General features: G+C 42.5%; 1 long non-coding RNA gene across 1 annotated transcript in view; it reads right to left on the bottom strand.

Annotated features, from left to right (window-relative positions):
• Nucleotides 1-8,729: 8,729 nt before the first annotated feature.
• LOC136866626 (uncharacterized) overlaps nucleotides 8,730-18,696 on the bottom strand; it is a 277,529-nt gene continuing 267,562 nt past the window's right edge. The window contains exon 3 of the long non-coding RNA XR_010859570.2: nucleotides 8,730-9,084. This is a non-coding gene — a long non-coding RNA (uncharacterized lncRNA). The remainder of the gene's footprint in view (nucleotides 9,085-18,696) is intronic.

Genomic DNA, 18,696 nt, shown 5'->3' with positions numbered 1-18,696 from the left:
TTAATTAATATACAGCCCAAGCATTTGCCTAGTGTGAAAATGGGAAACCACGGAAAACTATCTTCAAGGCTGCCGACAGTAGGGCTCAAACCCACTGTTTCCCGAATGGAAGCTCACAGCTGCGCGTCCCTAACCGCACGGCCAATTCGCTCCATAGTGTTAAATCTAGCAGCCTGCTTGAAACTCATATATTACCTGGCGTAAGCCAGACTGAGATGATCACAGGATTTAATTTTATGTAAACTGCACTCATCGCCTTGATATAAATGAGAAGCATCCAGCGGCTGCAGGCATTGGCGCGGAGAGATAAGCCAGGCGGCCAGTTTACACCCGTAATAAAGTGAGTTCACACAGTGGCTGCTCTATTCCTCTGCCGGCAGCTTGGCGGTAACGACTCATTATGGAACTAAGGTGGCCACCACGCCCCTTCGGCTTGTGGTTTATTTGCCGTCAGTGTCACACAACTCTGCGGCAACCCGCAACTCAAACTTCTGTGCCCTACGACGGCGCAGTCTACTAAGAATATAGAGTACGCCATGGCCCTATGCACAGCAACGTCGTAATTAATGGCGTGTGGCCTTCGGATAGGCCTGGTGCAGGTCTTTCGATTTGACTCCCTATAGGCGACCTGCGCGTCTGTGAGGACGAGGCCCTACCTGAGATGAAATCTAATGCTGAAAACGTCACAAACCACAGCCCCCGAGCCATAGGAATCGAACCCGCGACCCCTTGAATCAAAGGCCAGCATGCTAACCATTTAGCCACGGAGCCGATCAGCAACGTCGTGACGGAAAGGTATGACAATAATATTGTTTCCACGCGCCCTTGGCCAATTACATAAAACAGACCACGCAGTTGGATTAATATTTAGATCGAGGTTGATATACGCGTCAGAAAAACTATCATAAAACCTCCTGAATAAAGACGACCATGTTCTTAAGTTAGAAGGTTATGGTCGTCCTACTCCACATCACTCTACAAGCATCGGGACGGTAAGAAAAGAAGATAAAATGAAGTCGGAAAGTAAAGATTATAAGATAATCAAAGAGGAAGTAATGTAGATCCCATATTGATCTTAACTACAGTGACTGCAAAGGAAACCCGTCATAGTTATGCGAAACGCGAACGAATACAAGGACTTATCATCCTGGACCGAGCATGTTGGCTGTGCGGGTAGGGGCGCGCAGCTGTAAGTTTGCATTCGGGAGATAGAGGGTTCGAGCCCCACTGTCGGCAGCCCTGAAGAGGGTTTTCCGTGGTTTCCCATTTCCACACCAGCCAAGTGCTGTGGTTGTACCTTTATTAAGGCCACAGCCGCTTCCTTCCCACTCCTAGCCCTTTCCTGTCCCCTCGTCGCCATAAGACTTATTTGTGTCGCTGTGACGTAAAGCCAATTGTGAAAAAAAAATCATCCTAGTATTAACGCAACAGGCTTCGCACATGATTTACATACTACATTAAGGCTCAAAAAAGCAAAGCAAAGCAACCTCCGTACAGGCCATGAAGGCTCTTGGAGGAGTGGAAGGTAAAGGCTTCCACCATTGTTAACCTCGGCACGTGATGGGGTAGAGTGGTTAGCTCTACGCCCGGCCGCCTTTGCCCCCAGGAATTAACCTGGTACTCATTTTTGGTGTAGGCTGAGTGAACCTCACGGCCATATGCACCTCCGGAAGTGGAATCTAGTTTCTTAAATTTGACGACTTCCTGACGGGGATTCGAACCCACGTCCTTCCGGGCGAACCGAACACGCCTTTACCGCCTCGGCCAGGCAGCCCCTACTCTAAGGCTCAACTAAAAGAAAATAATATAAAGAAAAATCTCCAGAAAGATGTCCTGGGATATAAATGAGCAGTTGTAAATTCAACCTAAACCGGTACGCTACTGGTACTGTACAGCCACATCTAAGAAGAAGGGCGTGTCAAATCAAACAGTCCGAAGTTTCCAAGACTGTCAACGAGTTACTATTTAGGTCAGCTTACGACGGTTGTTGACGCTCTACCAAGAAATGATCAAATCCGAACCATTGTAATTATTACAACCGAAAGCATGAATAAACTGGCAGATATAAATAAGAAATGAACGGTATGGAACTGTATCAGCAGTTTTTCTAATAACTTATGTACGCCATCGGACAACGAGCAAAACCATAATACGTAGTTAACTGGTCTCAATTAAAGCTATTCACCTCTCTAGAACTCAGATTATGTTAGCCCCTTAAAACGAAAATCACCAGCACTATTCACCATTCTGCTGCCATACATCTGTCACCGAAATACTTTTTTAAAAATTTAGAACCAGAACTTCGAACGTTCTGAAATGCATTAAATTTATGATCTCGAAACGTATGCAGTTTTGAGTTCTTCCTTTTCACACAATAATTTAACACACATCAGTGTATGTCTTTCTACTCTTCCCCTGATATATATCTATATTTTAAAAAAAAGTCTTGTTACCGAGCGAGTTGGCCTGCAGTTAGGGGCGCGCAGCTGTGAGCTTGCATTCGGGACATAGTGGGTTCGAACCCCCTGTCGCCAGCCCTGAAGATAGTTTTCCGTAGTTTCCCATTTTCACACCAGGCTGTACCTTAATTAAGGCAACGGCCACTTCCTTTCCACTCCTAGCCCTTTCCTCTCCCAAACCTTTTCTATCCCAGCGTCCCCATAAGACCTATAGCGGTGCGACATAAAGCAACTTGTAAAAAAAGAAAATAAATCTTGTTCAACAGGTAACAAAGATAACGATGCGCTTAAACAAAGCGCCCTAATTCTTTACCTAAGTACTTAAAAATAATATTCAGCGAACCCTGCTATGCGGGACAAACGCTAAGACAACGAAGAATAAGACGAACAAGAAGAACAAGGTCGGTTGAAAGTCATCACCATTTCATACGGACTTTCTTCAGTTTATTCCAATTATTTCTGCGATCACTGGAACCATCCTATAAATTTTAAGTTTTGGTCCGGGGTTGAAGGCCAGTAGACTCATAATTTTTCAGGAGCAAATTCCATCCCAAGAGACAATTGGATTCGATCTTTGACCATCTGAGAGGAAAATAACAGGTAAGCCTCTGAGCTCATATAAGAACATACTTTAAAAATCCTGAATATGATGCATATAGTAGTACAAAGAATAGCCTACTTTTTGTTTTCTTTCCTGGCCTTTCTCCCAATCATCAGGGGTCTACACTAATGTGGATTAAGCCCAGTTTTTGCGGCTGATGTCCTTTCTGACGCCAACCCCGTGTTGAGGGATGTATTCACTGTTGCGTGTTTCTGTAGTGGTTGGTTGTGTGGCGTGTTGTATGTAAATGAAGATGTGTGGGTATTACGACGACCATAAACACCCAGACCCAAACTAGAATAATTAACCAAAGGCGGCTATAATCCCGGAACGGCTGGGAATCGAACCGGGGGCCCTCAGAGCCGAAGGCCAAAGTAGTATAGGCTCTAAACAATATTAAAGAATGTAACCTTTTCCGAATGTCTAATAGCGAGAAAGGGCGGTAAAAACTGTTTTCACGTAAAGAAAGGAAAAAATCGTAATGGGTCTATCCAACATTCTAGACCAGGGCCTCTCAAACGCCCAAAATCTCACGCGTGCAAACTGAGGTGCAGACGCAGAGTTCCAGTGTACAGTGCATCGGTCCCACTCGGCTCGGCTCGGACCAACGCTTCGTCTCTGGGCTACTCGACTAAGCTCGGCTCAACTCAACTCGGCTCGGATTTGGAGCGCTACGGAGCAAGTGAGGAAGAGGGAGACAGGCGAAGAGAGCGAGACAGGCGTGGGGAAAGAGAGAGACAGCGCTATTGCTCCAAATTGAGGAGTGGGGGTCTGCACTCTGGTCAACCAAACGAAGTCGTCTTTTGCACCGTGCACAGCGCAATGCACTGGTGCATGCACCGTGAGAGGCCCTGTTCTAGACTGTCCTTTCATGATACTAGTTTTGCGGGTACAACAACTTACGAGCAAAATAAAACGGTAGGTAACAATTCCCGATTAACGACCGCATTTAAATAAACAATGGCTCAATCAAGTATAACAACTGGACAAATAAAAACCCTATTTTTAGTACAAAAGAAGAAGAAAATACAACAGAATGACGCAGCACCCGTAAATGATATAGAGGAAGTAGAAGTAAAAATCGATAAAATAATGAACTGTGCAGTTCAGGCAGAAAAATAAAACAATGTTAAACAAAATTCAAACAAGAAGGATCCACCGAAGACAACAGCGGTGGTCTACGGTTATATCCACAGACTGACACATCATTTTTATCAACAGAGATAAAATTATCCCTTAAGAACGAAAGTGTTACTCGTGTAAAGGACGCTGTAATTCCTTCCTCTGAGATAAGTCCTGTAGAAAGACGTTTAGTTTCAGATAAGTTTCAAATAAGGGTATCCTTCGTTTGTTAGTATTACAATCGATTTTAACGTTTTCAAGCTGTGGCCCAGAAATCATTTTAGTTCGTCGTTTGAAGACGTATCTGTGTGCTAATATGACTCGAAATTGTGAGGCAGTTCGCTTTGTACACCAAGACAAGTGAAGGAGTGTTGACAACAAAACAGTGACCGAGATACAGGACTTATTTTGAAGAAATACAGAAGCATAGCTCTAATCGAGCAGAGCGCCAACCCGCGTTAACGTGCTACGTCTATTGAGCCAAGCTCTGCATTCGGGAGGCGAGTGGGTTTGAACCTTACCGTCGGCTGTTCTGAGAATGGTTTTCTGTAGTTTTCCATTTTACTTCGAGATAAATGCTGGGAAAGTTTCTATTCATTGGCCAAAGCCGATTCCTTTCACCTTCTTACCCTATCTCATTCAACATCATTCATTTCATCTGCGTTATCTCCTCAAATGAGGTTGGCATCAGGAAGAGCATCCATCCGCAAAGCCATGCCATAAAATTTCATTTTACCTCATCACTAACCTCGTAAGAGGAAAACGGGACAAAGGAGTAGACAAACACACAGAAGCACATCTCTGGCCATCATCCGCTATTGTCATCAGCTAAAATTTGGGCTTCATCTGTTGGTAAGGCTTTTTTTTTACATTTAAACATATGCATGTTGATCTAAGTAGCTAGCATAGTAAGTACGTTCAAAAATGAACTTCGTATAAAGTCCTTGTACACTGTGGAAATATATTAGGAAATAGTGAGAGGCGGCGAAAAATTACCGGCAATTTAGCCGGTGCTGCCGCGCAGGTGGTCTGGGGAAATGCTTACTTTGTTGCCGAGCAGCGCAGCGAGCATGGGTAGCGGTAACAGTACGGAATGCATGTTTGGTTTATGAGTAGTGTTCTTGTTGAGCACACGTTATTAGTGATATTAAGAGTTGCATTCCTACATTAAGTCTTGTTATTGAACGTTATTTTTTGTTAGCGACCAGTATAGTGAAGTGTAGCATTGGACAACGGATATTTCTAGTTGAGACACTTCTCCTAAAGAAGAAATCGTATGTCAGAACTGTTCGCAAATATATGTATCGTTTCTGTAGCGCAGCAATGCCTTCGAGACAATATATAACCCAGTAATTCAGGAAATGGGGAGAAACAGTATCTGCTTTAAACAAAAAGAAAGAACCACAGAATAGAATATTAACCGAGAAGCTTGCAGATATTCAAACAAGACATCCTTTCTTTAAACCAACCCCGTCTCTCGCCACAGTTTGCACCAGACTATGTGGCTGAACATGGCAACTGACTGCTGCGAGAGTTGGATGAGACCCACAACACTCGAGTGTGTTGGGACATCTTGGAAGGAGTGTCAATTTTTCTAGTCGACGTAGAAATATTACCAACATCTTGGCTCCAAGCTGGACTCACCTAGCTCGAACTACGTCTCATAAAGTTTACATAATACCAGTGGAGTTATTGCACACTATCAAATTTACATGATTTATCCACTCTTGGAAACCATTTCTGTTCACTCTACTTCCTCAAGCGTAATTTCATTACCATCACTCTTCCCATTTCAAAGAATTGTTGTTTTTCAACACTTAGTTAGTAATGCTTCCTTTTATATATACTGTATATATATATTTCAAAATAGCCCTTCCATTTGTCTAATGATTCCCTAGGATCACCACTGAGTCTGTCGAAACCTTTTCCCGTGAGGTTCAGACAAACAGACAGACAAAAATTGAACTGAACATATTTTCGACTTTTTTATACGAAACCCGAGAAAAAATACGAAATATGAGACAAAAAGCAAGTTTAAAATTTTAGTACACTCTTGGAAACCATTTCTAGTTCACTCTACTTCCTCAACCGTGATTCCATTACCACCATTCTTCCCACTGCAAAAAGTTCTTGATTTTCACAACTTGGTTAGAAATCGATCTTGAGCCTAGTCCGAAACATCCAGCAACAAAATACTGCCAAGAAAGGAAATAACATTTGCAGACATAATTATGATTTTATTCATATAGATAACGTTCTGCATGATCATGTTATACGTAGAGATTACTATTTGCTTACTGGTATCAGATATCAGAACAGGTAACTTCTTTACTAGAATTTCGTACGCATACAATATACCAATAACACATATAACGCAGAATACAGTACCAAAAAACCCTTGCGTTTCGCACATAAAAATCAACTGTACCGTGTCCGATATGTGGAAGTCATTAACGTCCAGTGAATACACAAATTATACAGCTCATCCTCCACAAAGACAGAATATAATCCGTCAGGCAACACCTGCTGTTAGCTCACTCAAGAATGAAGAACCTGAAGTAACTAACACCCGTTCAAAGACTGTAAAAAGCAAAGAAGAAATACTGAGACTAAAAACTGAGCTGGAAACCTGGAATAAAATATTCCCATACAGTCTTCATCCTGACCAGTTTGGAAAACAAGTTGAAAATTTGAATAAATTCTTGACTCACTCAATCGATTTTCTGACTGATCCGAAACATCAAGCAACAAATTGCTACCAAATACGAAAACAACATTTAATAGTTAAACTAAATGCATCGGCAGCCCTGAAAATGGTTTTCCGTGGTTTCCCATTTTCACTCCAGGCAAATGCTGGGGCTGTATCTTAATTAAGGCCACGGCCGCTTCCTTCCCACTCCTAGCCCTTCCTTGTCCCATCGTCGCCATAAGACCTATCTGTGTCGGTGCGACGTAAAGCAAATAGCAGCAAAAAAAAAAAAAAAAAAAAAAAAAAAAAAAAAAAAAAAAAAAAAAAAACCAAACTAAATGCACATGCCAATAAACGCGGAAACTAGAGCATCTAAGAGGACGCAACAAAAAGGGCGTGAAGCATACGCAAAAGAAAAGGTGCAGTATGATATTTTACAATCTGCGTCATAAAGCAGTTCGTACTGGGTTGCAAGGTTGAACCTCATAACAGTGCACGGTTCACGAAGATCAGTTACATGAAATGTTTTCCGCTAAATTTTGAAAGGAGAACACGATTAACATAACTAGCATAGAAGCGAAAGAGGTAGATGTTAGATATAAACCCTTCATAAGTGAAGACGAGGAAGAAAATGCGGCTAGGCAGATTGAGATCGACTTTGCTCCTGAACCTGATAGAGTCATCATGAGGACTATAAAAAATGCACTTCAAATTCTATCCTTCATTTATATTTTCATAGTTTCTCCTTGATTAAAAAGCCAGTGCAATTGTGTTTCACAAGGGAGGTGATGAGATGATAACTGAAAACTGGAGACCAGTATCTACCTGCACTTTTTCTAAGAAAGATTTTCGCGAGAACACTGGATGCGAGTCTACGGGATTAAATAAATTTCTGGAACTTACACTACTGCAGCGATCTTGGATAGTGTTTTCATTCAGCTAAACAATGCAGGGATAATGTTTCTGTAGTTTCTCTGTATGTTTCCAAAGCATTTGATGCAATCGAACACAGACACACACAAACAATTCTAGTCTAGATGTGGTGGCGATGGTGAACTCTAGAAACTTAAGATCAGTCATACTGAAATTACAGAAAGGAAATTCGATAGTTGACAAAGCTATTGGACTGAGGACAAAACCAGTCGACATTAACTGTGGAATGATGCAAGGGGCAAACCCTTTCACATCCTCTATGCAACATGAAAACGGATTTAATTTCAGAACTATCTGAAGGAACAGTATCATCACAGCACGAAAATCAGCTCGTTCCTGACCTTACGAAATTAGCATGCACTGATTTAGCAGACGATACATCCATTGTCGACAACAGCCAAGAGCACACTGCAATGTTGACAAGTACATCTGTTGAATTATTTAATGAAATACGGCTGCAGCTAAACCCTTCAAAATCTACAGTCATCAATATTATGAAAGGAAAGATTCATAGTTCACCCATGACTATCAATTACAGTTTCGTAATTCGCAGTATCTATAAGAACAACAAGATCCAGACCCATTACTTAGGCGTCGATTTTACCGATACATTAAGTTTTGAAGCTCACGGACAACCTGCGCGTCTGGATGTAGGATGGTGATGATGATGATGAGGTAAGGAAAGGGCGAAACCCAGTGTTGGCACATAGCCTACTCCTGTCAAATAAAACCAAGGGGTCTGCTAAAGGCTAACGTCCCCATCCGACGGACCAATCACCATCAACAGCGTAACACACCCTCACGCTATACGAACACTGCAGCAAGGTTTGGAATTCAATCCAGGCTTATGGCACGCAATCTAGTGAATAGAAATTGCATATCACCCACCACCTCTCCTACCCTGCCTGCCAACATTCTAATGGTGTTTTATTTTTATTTTTTTACAAGCAGGATTCCAACCTGCTAACCACAGTGTCAGATTAGGCGGCTGGTACACAAAATAATTTAACAATTACAATGATCCTGAGATTACTTAACAGCTGTTTTGGACTCTGGCAGTATCAGAGATGCTAATATAACTCTCAATGAATCGTCAGCCAACTTACCTTAGCCACATACTTGGGCGCGATGTCCGCCAGCCCCCGGGCGCGGCGTGTGGCCGGGGTGGACCCAGACCCAGACCCAGACCCGGACCCGGACCCGGAGCCGGAGACCGCCTGTTCAACGGGCATGCTGGACTGGCTGGCACTGGCGCGGCTCCTCCACACGCCCCGGCTGCGCTGCAAACAAAAGAAAAATAACATTTTAAATTTGCAAATACGTACAAAATAGTATACATATGAGGGGCATTATTTTGTACGTACACAAAGTACAGAAACAACACTATAATCAGCGAAGCATTTATTGCTAAATGTCATCCCCATCGTACTACAGCAATTAATCAAGAAACTCGGCGTGCAGTTAACTAAACAGGATTGGTACCACTATCAAACATAAGCAATTCCTCGCCTTCTGCATAACAGGTGATCTACTCTCAAAAAAAGTTCACCTTTGAATTAACATATATTCGATACCTTACAAACCTGTAAGCTATTTAAAAATTGAAAATGTTGAAATAATTAGGTAACCAAACATTTAATAATTTAATTTTGCTACACAATAAATACGACATTTTTAATTTCTGAACACAAAGTTGTTCGTTGCGTGGGTTACTGTAGTCACGTCCTGGTTCATGAACCACGGGCAACGGTTGAGTGGGCCCTGGGAGTCAAGATATCAGTTGCTATGAAGTAAGATTAGGCATCTCGGACATATTCTGAATAACGGTGCTCTTTACGCTCAGGCGGCCAGGACTATACAATCCACGGGTGGTACCTAACCCCTTAGACGAGGGATTCTCACTAGAACAATGTGCACGCAGAGTAGCATTCTGCTTCACAGAATTTTTACCGAGCACGCTCAGAACGTTTCATGCAAGCCTAGGATTATGGAAGTAATGGAGTCCCACTACATCTGACAGGCGACGGAGTCCATTTGGCGTACTAAATGGAATTCGATTGGGACCTATCAATATTAATGGGGCTTCTGGGGGGAATGGGGGAAAGAAAGTAGAAATGGCTGATTCAGCAAAGAAGATGTGGATGTGTTACGAGTCAATGATAATCGGGTAAGGTGACAAAAGGCGGAAGATCGGAGATTACAAAGTGTTCCTAATAGGATTTAAATAGGGAAAAGCAGTGTTGAATAGGAATACTATTGCACGCAACAGAGTTTTTATTAGGCACACAAAAGAACGAATGATTTGGGAAGATTTTGCAGCTGTAGGAATTAGGACGAGAATTGTCCCAATCTATTCACTACGTGAGGGAGTAAATGAGAATGAAGTTGACTTAAGTGTTATGAAGCACTGAGTGACATCGTAGTGAGGGTCAACGGTAAGGATACGATACTGCTAATGGGCGATTTCAATGCGAAAGTTAGAAATAGAAACGAAGGCAATGTGAACGTGAAAGGTAAAAGTGGGGAAGATATGGAAGCTAACAGGAATGGGATGCGTTCACTGGGATTCTTTGCTAGTATGGAATTAGCAGTTACAACTACATACTTCAAGCATAAGGCTATTCACCACTACACATGGGAGGGTAGGGGCACCACATGCAAAACAGATTACAGTATGTAATAACAGACTGAAATCATGAAATCATGAAATCCGTTAGGAATATGCAGGTATTCCAATATTTGATCTGTAGTCAACTATTTCTAGACGTAGGATACAGAAAGTGGAATCTGTCTGCAGACGACTAAGCATAGAAAATCTCCAGGACGAGGAAATTACACAGAAATTCATGGTTATGATTATTAAATATTTCCAAACAACAGCCAATAGATTCAGGATACAGAAAGAGAATTGGTGGCATAGATGGATGCTGTAGTAGAAACAGCATGGGAATGCCTCGGAACAACTCTGTGTTGTGGAATGAAGTGGAATGAAGTGAGGGCAGTTTGCACACGTAAAACGAAGGCATGTCAGAAATGGCTCCAAACAAGGACTGATCCACACAGGGAACTGTATGCAGATGAATGATACAGGTTGAAACAAATCACTATTGAATCCGAGAAGAAATCACAGGAAGATTTCGGTAATAATAAGGCGGCAGCGGAAACCTTTCTGGAGAGAAACAATCTTAGAAAGGGGGGGAAGGAAATTAATAATGTGTTGGGCAAATGAGGTGAGCTCATAGTAGATCTCAGAGAATTATTGGACAGGTGAAAGGAATATTTTGAAAATCTTCTCTACGTAAAAGAAAATCTTTCTGTTGACGTGGTGAACAACCGAGATCATGGTGAGGAGAGCAATGATGTTGCTGAAATTACGCTTGAAGAAGTGGAAAAGGTGGCAAATAAACTCCATTGTCATAAAGCAGCAGGAATAGATGAAATCAGACCTGAAATTGTGAAATATAGTAGGAAGGCAGGGATGAAATGGCTTAAGAAAGTAATAAATTTAGCACGGAATGTAAGTAAGGTACCTTCTGAATGGACGAAAGCAGTAATTACACCCGTCTATAAGCATAGGAATAGGAAAGGTATGCAACAAATATCGAGGTATCTCATTGATCAGTATACTAGACAAGATGATGTTCACTGGCATTTTGGAAGGGAGAGTGCGATCAATGGTTGAAAGCTGTATGAAAACCAGTTTTGGCTTTAGACCACGGAGAAGTTGTGGATCAGATTTTCAGTATGCGCCAGGTAACAGAAAAATCATACGAGAGGTATATATGGTTATGTTTCGTAGATCTCGAGGAGCCATATGCCAGAGTACCGAGGGAAAAGATTTCAGCCGTACTGAGAGATTAAAGGGTAGATGATTTAAAGCAATCAAAGACGTTTATGTTGACAATTGGGCTACACTGAGAACTGGTGTTAGAATGACTTCTTGGTTCAAGGCTCTTACAAGGATTAGACAAGACTGTACTTTCACCCTTATTGTTCATAGTTTACAGGGACCATCTACTGAAGGGAATAAAGTGGCAGGGAGGGATTCAATTAGGTGAAAATTTAGTAAGAATTTCGGCCTATGCCAACGACTTGGTCTAACTGGCAGACTGTACTGAAAGTCTGCAATCTAATAACTTGGAACTTGAAAATAGGTGCAGTGAGTATGATATGAAAATTAGCATTTCCAAGACTAAAGTGATGTCAGTAGGGAAGAAACTTATGAGAAGGTTGGGAATAAAAACTGGAACAGGTAGATCATTTCAAGGATTTAGGATGTGTATTACCCCAAGATGGTAGTATAATAACTGAGATTGAATCAAGGAGCACCAGTGCTAATATAATGAGCTCGCAGTTGCAATCAACTGTATTCTGTAAGAAAGAAGTCAGCAAAAGCAAACAACAAAGTCGTCTTCGTACAGACCCTCAAAGCCTTGGGTGCGGTGGATGGTTAAGGCTTCCACTATCTGTGACTCTTCGTGGGGTAGAAGGGTGATCTCTATGTCCGGCCGCCTTTGACCCCAGGAATTAACCTGGATCTATTTTTGGTGTAAGCTGAGTGAACCTCTGGCCCATGCGGACCTCTGAAAGTGGAAATATCGTTTCTTAATTTGGTCGACTTCCTCAAGTAGTTCGTAGTTGAGCTGTTTACAAAATATTCCCCCCATCTTTCTAGAATTTCAAGTTCATTTCTCAGCAATCTGATATACATCTTGATTGGTCTTCTCCCTCTCTCGTGCTATTATATTCTCTTTTGTCCTTCTACGGTACAAGGTCTTCGCATAGATCAGCATAAGCCTATGCCTTAGCCTCGACCACAGTCCCCCTTGCTTTCTTCTTTGCTACACTGTATTCCTCCCTGGCATTTGCCCCTCCATATCCCATTTCATATTTGCCTCCTTCTTGTCCTTGACACATTTCTGTACCTCTTCACTCCACCTCCGTCCTCCATATCCCTTTGAAAACTTACATTTTCTGGTAGTCTCTCCCAGGACCTTATCGCCTGCGTCTCACGTAACACCAGCTACATACTCCCATCCATTTTTTCAACTGTCGATCAAAGATGCTCTTTGACCTCATTCAAATTTCTTTCGCAAGTCAAATTGTTTCAGTTTCCACCACTTTATTTTAGGTATAGTTATTCTTCGTTTAGGCTTGGTGACCTGACATCTCTCTGTGGAAATGGTGGGTCCTTGTTGGGGGTGACACTACCTCTCCAGCTAGCACCTTGCAGTCGCTCACTTCTTTTAACATCTGTCTTTTGTTTGCAAAGCTTGTAATCGCCCTGTGATTATATTCCACCAGTTTTATATTTCAAACGCTGGTTTGAAGGTCTGTAGAAATAAGAGTTTACTACCACCATCTTGTCTCTTTCTGCCATGGTCCCCGGGTAGTTGTGTATAGTGCTCTGTTAATGACGGCTACGGTTTGTACCCCGCAATGAGCAATTAAATATTGGTATCACTATATAATATAGTTGCCTGCTGCCATTTCTTGATGGATACAGTACTTTTGTATCCATCTCTTGGCACAGGCCAGAATAAAGTGTAGCTTTCACCGACGTCCCAGTCTCATCCATGGCTGTGACAATATGGAAGCTGCTGGGGTATGAGTGGTGCTGAGTAATGGCATTCAGAGCACGACTAGTGCATCTGAGTGTTATGAAAGGTGTTGCTCATAGGGTCAGTCGTGCTGCAATAGCACTTTCTGACCCAGTGAGGAAAGCAATGGCAAACTACCTCACTCCTCGTCTTGCCTAGTACGCCTCATTTTGGTGCTGCCATTGGTTTTTGCGGTTTCCTGATAACCGCATACCTTTGGTGGTGCTATTTGAGGATCCAACCAGCCTCTGGGCTGATGACCTAACAGACAGACAGACAGACAGACATATAATATAGTTTGAGAAAATACTACTTGTTGCTCGGTGAAAACAAGCAGTTATCCTGGTTCCAGATTACTTATATTCAGGACTCTGTTATCGACCTCACGCTGTTCGAGCCCCGTGATGTGCGACTAATTCTGTGACCCGGTTCGGTTAGTACTGGTAGATATTTTAAACATTCTATTTGCTACTATCGGTTTTTCTAATACATTTTTATTACTGTTAATAATTCTGTTCTTTTTCTACCGCTCTTCCCACAACTGTGGGGTTGTGGGAGCAAACTGCGTCACACATGTGGATTTGGCCCTCTCGAACGGCCGGACGCCCTTCTTGACGCCAATCCTATATGGAGGGGTGTAATCACTAGTGCGTGTTTCTGTGGTGGTTTACAGTGTACTGTGTTGTCTGAATATAAAAAGGAGAGTATTGGGACAAATACAAGCAGCCAGTCCCAAAGCCCGAGTTATTAAAATACCCCATCCAGCCGGGAATCGAACCCGGGACCCTATGAACCGAAGGGCAGTACGCTGACCATTCAGCCACGGAGCTAGACTAATATTATCACTATAATGTATGGAAACATTGAACTTGATGCTAGATGGCATTTATAACCACGTCCTTTAAGAGATGAACAGCCATAAAAGCTTGAATTCGAATATATCCACCACGATAGCTCATGTACGCCACTGTGGTGTATTGGTAGCGTGATAAGCTGCTGCCACTCCCGGAGGCCAGGGTTCGATTCCCGAAATTTGAAAAGTGGTACGAGGACTGGAACCGGATCCACTCAGCCTCGGGCGGTCAACTGAGTAGAGGTGGATCCGATTCCCACCTCAGCCACCCTCGGAATGGTTTTCCGTGGTTCCCACTCTCCTCCAGGCAAATGCCGGGAATGGTACCTAACTTAATGCCACGGTCTTCCTTCCCTCTTCCTTGCCTGTCCCTTCCAATCTCCCCATCCCTCCACAAAGCCCCTGTTCAGCATTACAAGTGGGGTAGCCTGGGCGAGATACTGGTCCTCCTCAGTTGTATCACGCCGACCCAAAGCCTCACGCTCCTTTAGGCGGTAGAAGTGAGATCCCTCGCTGAATTCGAGGGAAAATCCCGGAGGATAAACAGATTAAGAAAGAAAGAAAGAAAGAAAGAAAGAAAGAAAGAAAGAAAGAAAGAAAGAAAGAAAAGGCGATAGCTCATGCGATGAAAATGAATAAGACATAAAAGATCGGGAGTGACTTTTCGTGTATTAACACAAGTTTTATATATAAAAAAAGAAAATAATATAATCGTGAAAATCTGTAATTTTTCGTTACACGGTAAAAGCGCACACAACGTAAAAGATCAGAAATTATATTCTAAACATCTTTCGTTATGTACAGGTTTTTTTTTTTTTTTTTTTTTTTTTTTTTTTGCTAGGGTCTTTACGTCGCACCGACACAGATAGGTCTTATGGCGACGATTGGATGGGAAAGGCCTAGGAGTTGGAAGGAAGCGGCCGTGGCCTTAATTAAGGTACAGCCCCAGCATTTGCCTCGTGTGAAAATGGGAAACCACGGAAAACCATCTTCAGGGCTGCCGATAGTGGGATTCGAACCTACTATCTCCCGGATGCAAGCTCACAGCCGCGCGCCTCTACGCGCACGGCCATCTCGCCCGGTGTACAGGTTTTCAATACGGCGGGTATTAACGGAGAAATCTGACATATACTGCTTTGGCCTCCATAAAATTACGAACCTATTTTGTTTTTATTGTTACCATTACTGTATAATGCATGAGACAACTCCCCTCGTAGCTGCGAGCGTCTTATACCGAGCTACTTTCAAAGCTGAAAACAAGCAATAGTCCACTTTCATTTTAAACCCCTTTCCGGATATGTTTTTACATCCATAAGCACAACAGCGGGGGTAATTTCCTTCAAATCTCATACCTCAGAAATACATACATTTACACACATTTCGAAACTAATAATACTAAATAATCCCTGAGTTTAATGAACACATATTTTCGGTAGTATTAAAGTTAAAATAAGTAGCCTGTTCTTCGCTGAAATTACATAAAGAGTGATCTTATCCTATGCGGAATACATATGTTTAAATCAGCTGACGGGGCATTTGGCTAAAACGTGGCGGAGCCAATGAGAATGAAGCACTCGTTGGCCACACTGTACATACAGAGTCACTGTAATGTGAGATTGATTTGCAGCGCCTGTAGCGGCAAATATAGCATCCACAGGGCGGACAGCTATGAGTGGCTATTGCTCGCTATTGGGCAGGCCTTTTATTCCTTGTTTGCTATTTGCTTTACGTCGCAACGACACAGATAGGTCTTATGGCGACGATGGGATAGGAAAGGCCTAGAAGTGGGAAGGAAGCGGCCGTGCCCTTAATTAAGGTACAGCCCCAGCATTTGCCTGGAGTTAAAATGGGAAACCACGGAAAACCATCTTAGGGCTGCCAACAGTGGGGTTCGAACCCACTATCTCCCGGATGCAAACTCACAGCTGCGCGACCCTAACCGTACCGCCAACACGTCCGGTTTTTATTACATGAGGGCTAAGATCTGATCCATCGATATAGTTGACAAAATGTCTGCAATAATCTCTGAAATAAAATTACTTTAAATGTAAAACTTTCTTCAAAAACGCCAACGTGAAAAGTCCTTCTATCAAGCTTACTCATCATGAGGGTTATCTCAAGTTCACATGTTCGACCGGCCAAACTAGTCGAAATTTGAAGGGCATATCAAAGACTTCTGGTAGTGTACTCTACGTCTATCCAACAACTATAAAAAAAGAGAGTTACAGGAACCGTCCAATAGTGTTCAACTTCGTTGCTTGTTGCGTACTTGCAACTTCGATATTACCACGCAGGATGCGTATATGGCGCCACTTCAGAATAGCTGCAACCCACTAAGGCGATTATTATTATTATTATTATTATTATTATTATTATTATTATTATTATTATTATTATTCCTTAATCCCTTTACCCTCCAGAGTTGTTTTTTCCCTCGGACTTGGCCAGGGATCCCACCTCTACCGCCTCAAGGGTAGTGTCCTGGAGCGTGAGACTTTGGGTCGGGGGTACAACTGGGGAGGAGAATCAGTACTTCGCCCAGGCGGCCTCACCTGCTACGCTGAACAGAGGCCTTTTGGAGGGATGGAAAGATCGGAAGGGATAGACGAGGAAGAGGTAAGGAAGTGGCCGTGGCCTTAAGTTAGATACCATCCCGGTATTCGCCTGTAAGAGAAGTGGGAAACCACGGAAAACGACTTCGAGGTTGGTTGAGGTGGGAATCAAACCCTCTTCTACTCAGTTGACCTCCCGAGGCAGAGTAGACTCCGTTCCAGCCCTCGTACCGCTTTTTCAAATTCCGTGGCAGAGTCGGGAATCGAACCCGTTCCTTCAGGGGTGCCAGCTAAACACACTAACCACAACACAGACGGGGGCATTGTTGTTATTATTATTATTATTATTATTAGTAGTAGTAGTAGTAGTAGTAGTATTAATTTATGTACGGTATTTATTTATTATCCGCTAATCGACCAACTACGGACCACAATAAGTTTCACTACACATTCTTGCATTTACTCAGTTTTCGACTGATCCACTAGGTTTTCATTAGCTTGCTGTGTCGAGCACGGCGTTCATCCGACCACTTTGCACCAGTTGTCCACTTCACATCCCGGAAAGTCACAAAAGTCACAATGCTCTTTCTGAAGAGAATGAATAAATAATTATTTAGGATATGGGTTACGATTACACAACTTCCTTGACTGTTGATGTTCTTTCTTTTTACGCCAATACTCCATTCTCTGGCTCGCTATTGCTCGTTCCTCATCCGAGACCACCCTTCTTGTTCTCCTGGGTTTCTCTACGAACAGATCCGTCACCTCCGCAATTTTCCTTCTGAACACTGTTCTGTTTGTAACATCTCCCTCTTCAATGCCACATTTTTTAAGATCCTGATGAACTTTCAGCCATGGTACTTGAGTCTTTCTTCTTTCCTGAAAGATGAGGATCTTATCTGCTAGACGTTCCGGTGGCATTCTTTTCGGGTGTCCATAGAAAGTCAGCCTCCTTTTTCTTATCGAGGCTGAAATGTTTTCGCATTTTTCATACAGTTCTTGATTTGATCTCAAACGGAAGGTAAACTCACTCCCTGTTGCTTTCTCGGGTCCCAGAAATTTCCTCAGACATTTACACTCTTTCTTTTTCTATTTCGGTAAACCCCTTTCTGGCAATTGTCTCTGCTGCATAGAGGCATTCAGGTTTCACCACGATATTATAGTGTCTGATTCTGGCTTGATAGAAGAGGGATTTGGACTTTCCGGACAGTGTGAATGCAATCACCTTCTCTGCTCTTTCTTCGATAGCTGGCTTCTCGTTGTTGTTAGGAGTCGGAATCTCCCCTAGATCTTTGAATTTGTGGACTCTCTTTATGTCACCATACTTGCTCTTCATTGTCCATGTGGTTCTTTGCTATCTATGTTCATGTACTTAGTTTTCTCAAAGTATATTTGCAGTCCTGCCTTTTCTGCTGTTTCTTGTAAAACCTCTATCTGTGTAGCAGCAGAGTCTAGATTTTCAGCGAAAGACATTCAAATTTAAGCCCAGCCTTTTTGTGCCCTATCTTGATTCCATTCGGGATATTTTGCTGACCCATTTCTTTTCATCATTCCCTTACCACCTTCTCCAAGAGCAGTTGAAAATGACTGGGGAGAGGTCATCTCCTTGCCTCACACCCGTCTTGATTTCAAACTGTTCTGATAGCTCTCCCGGGAATTTTACTTGTGACCGGGTGTTTGTTAATGTCTGTTGTATTATATTAACTGTTTTGTCTTCAATTCCAAATTATTTCAGCACTTTCATTAACATGTTCCTGTCGACAGAGTCATGTGCCTCTTTGAAATCTACAAATGTCATAATTACCTTCTTGTCTGCTGTTAAAGTTTTAGTTTTGATTAAAGTCTTGATGGTAAATATCTGCTCCGCACAGGACCGTCCTTTCCTGA

The sequence above is a fragment of the Anabrus simplex genome, chromosome 1 (assembly GCF_040414725.1).
Source record: "Anabrus simplex isolate iqAnaSimp1 chromosome 1, ASM4041472v1, whole genome shotgun sequence".
Classification (NCBI taxonomy): Eukaryota; Metazoa; Arthropoda; class Insecta; order Orthoptera; family Tettigoniidae; genus Anabrus; species Anabrus simplex.
The sequence above is the reverse complement of the archived record's forward strand: the minus strand, read 5'-3'. Positions and strand labels throughout refer to the sequence as shown.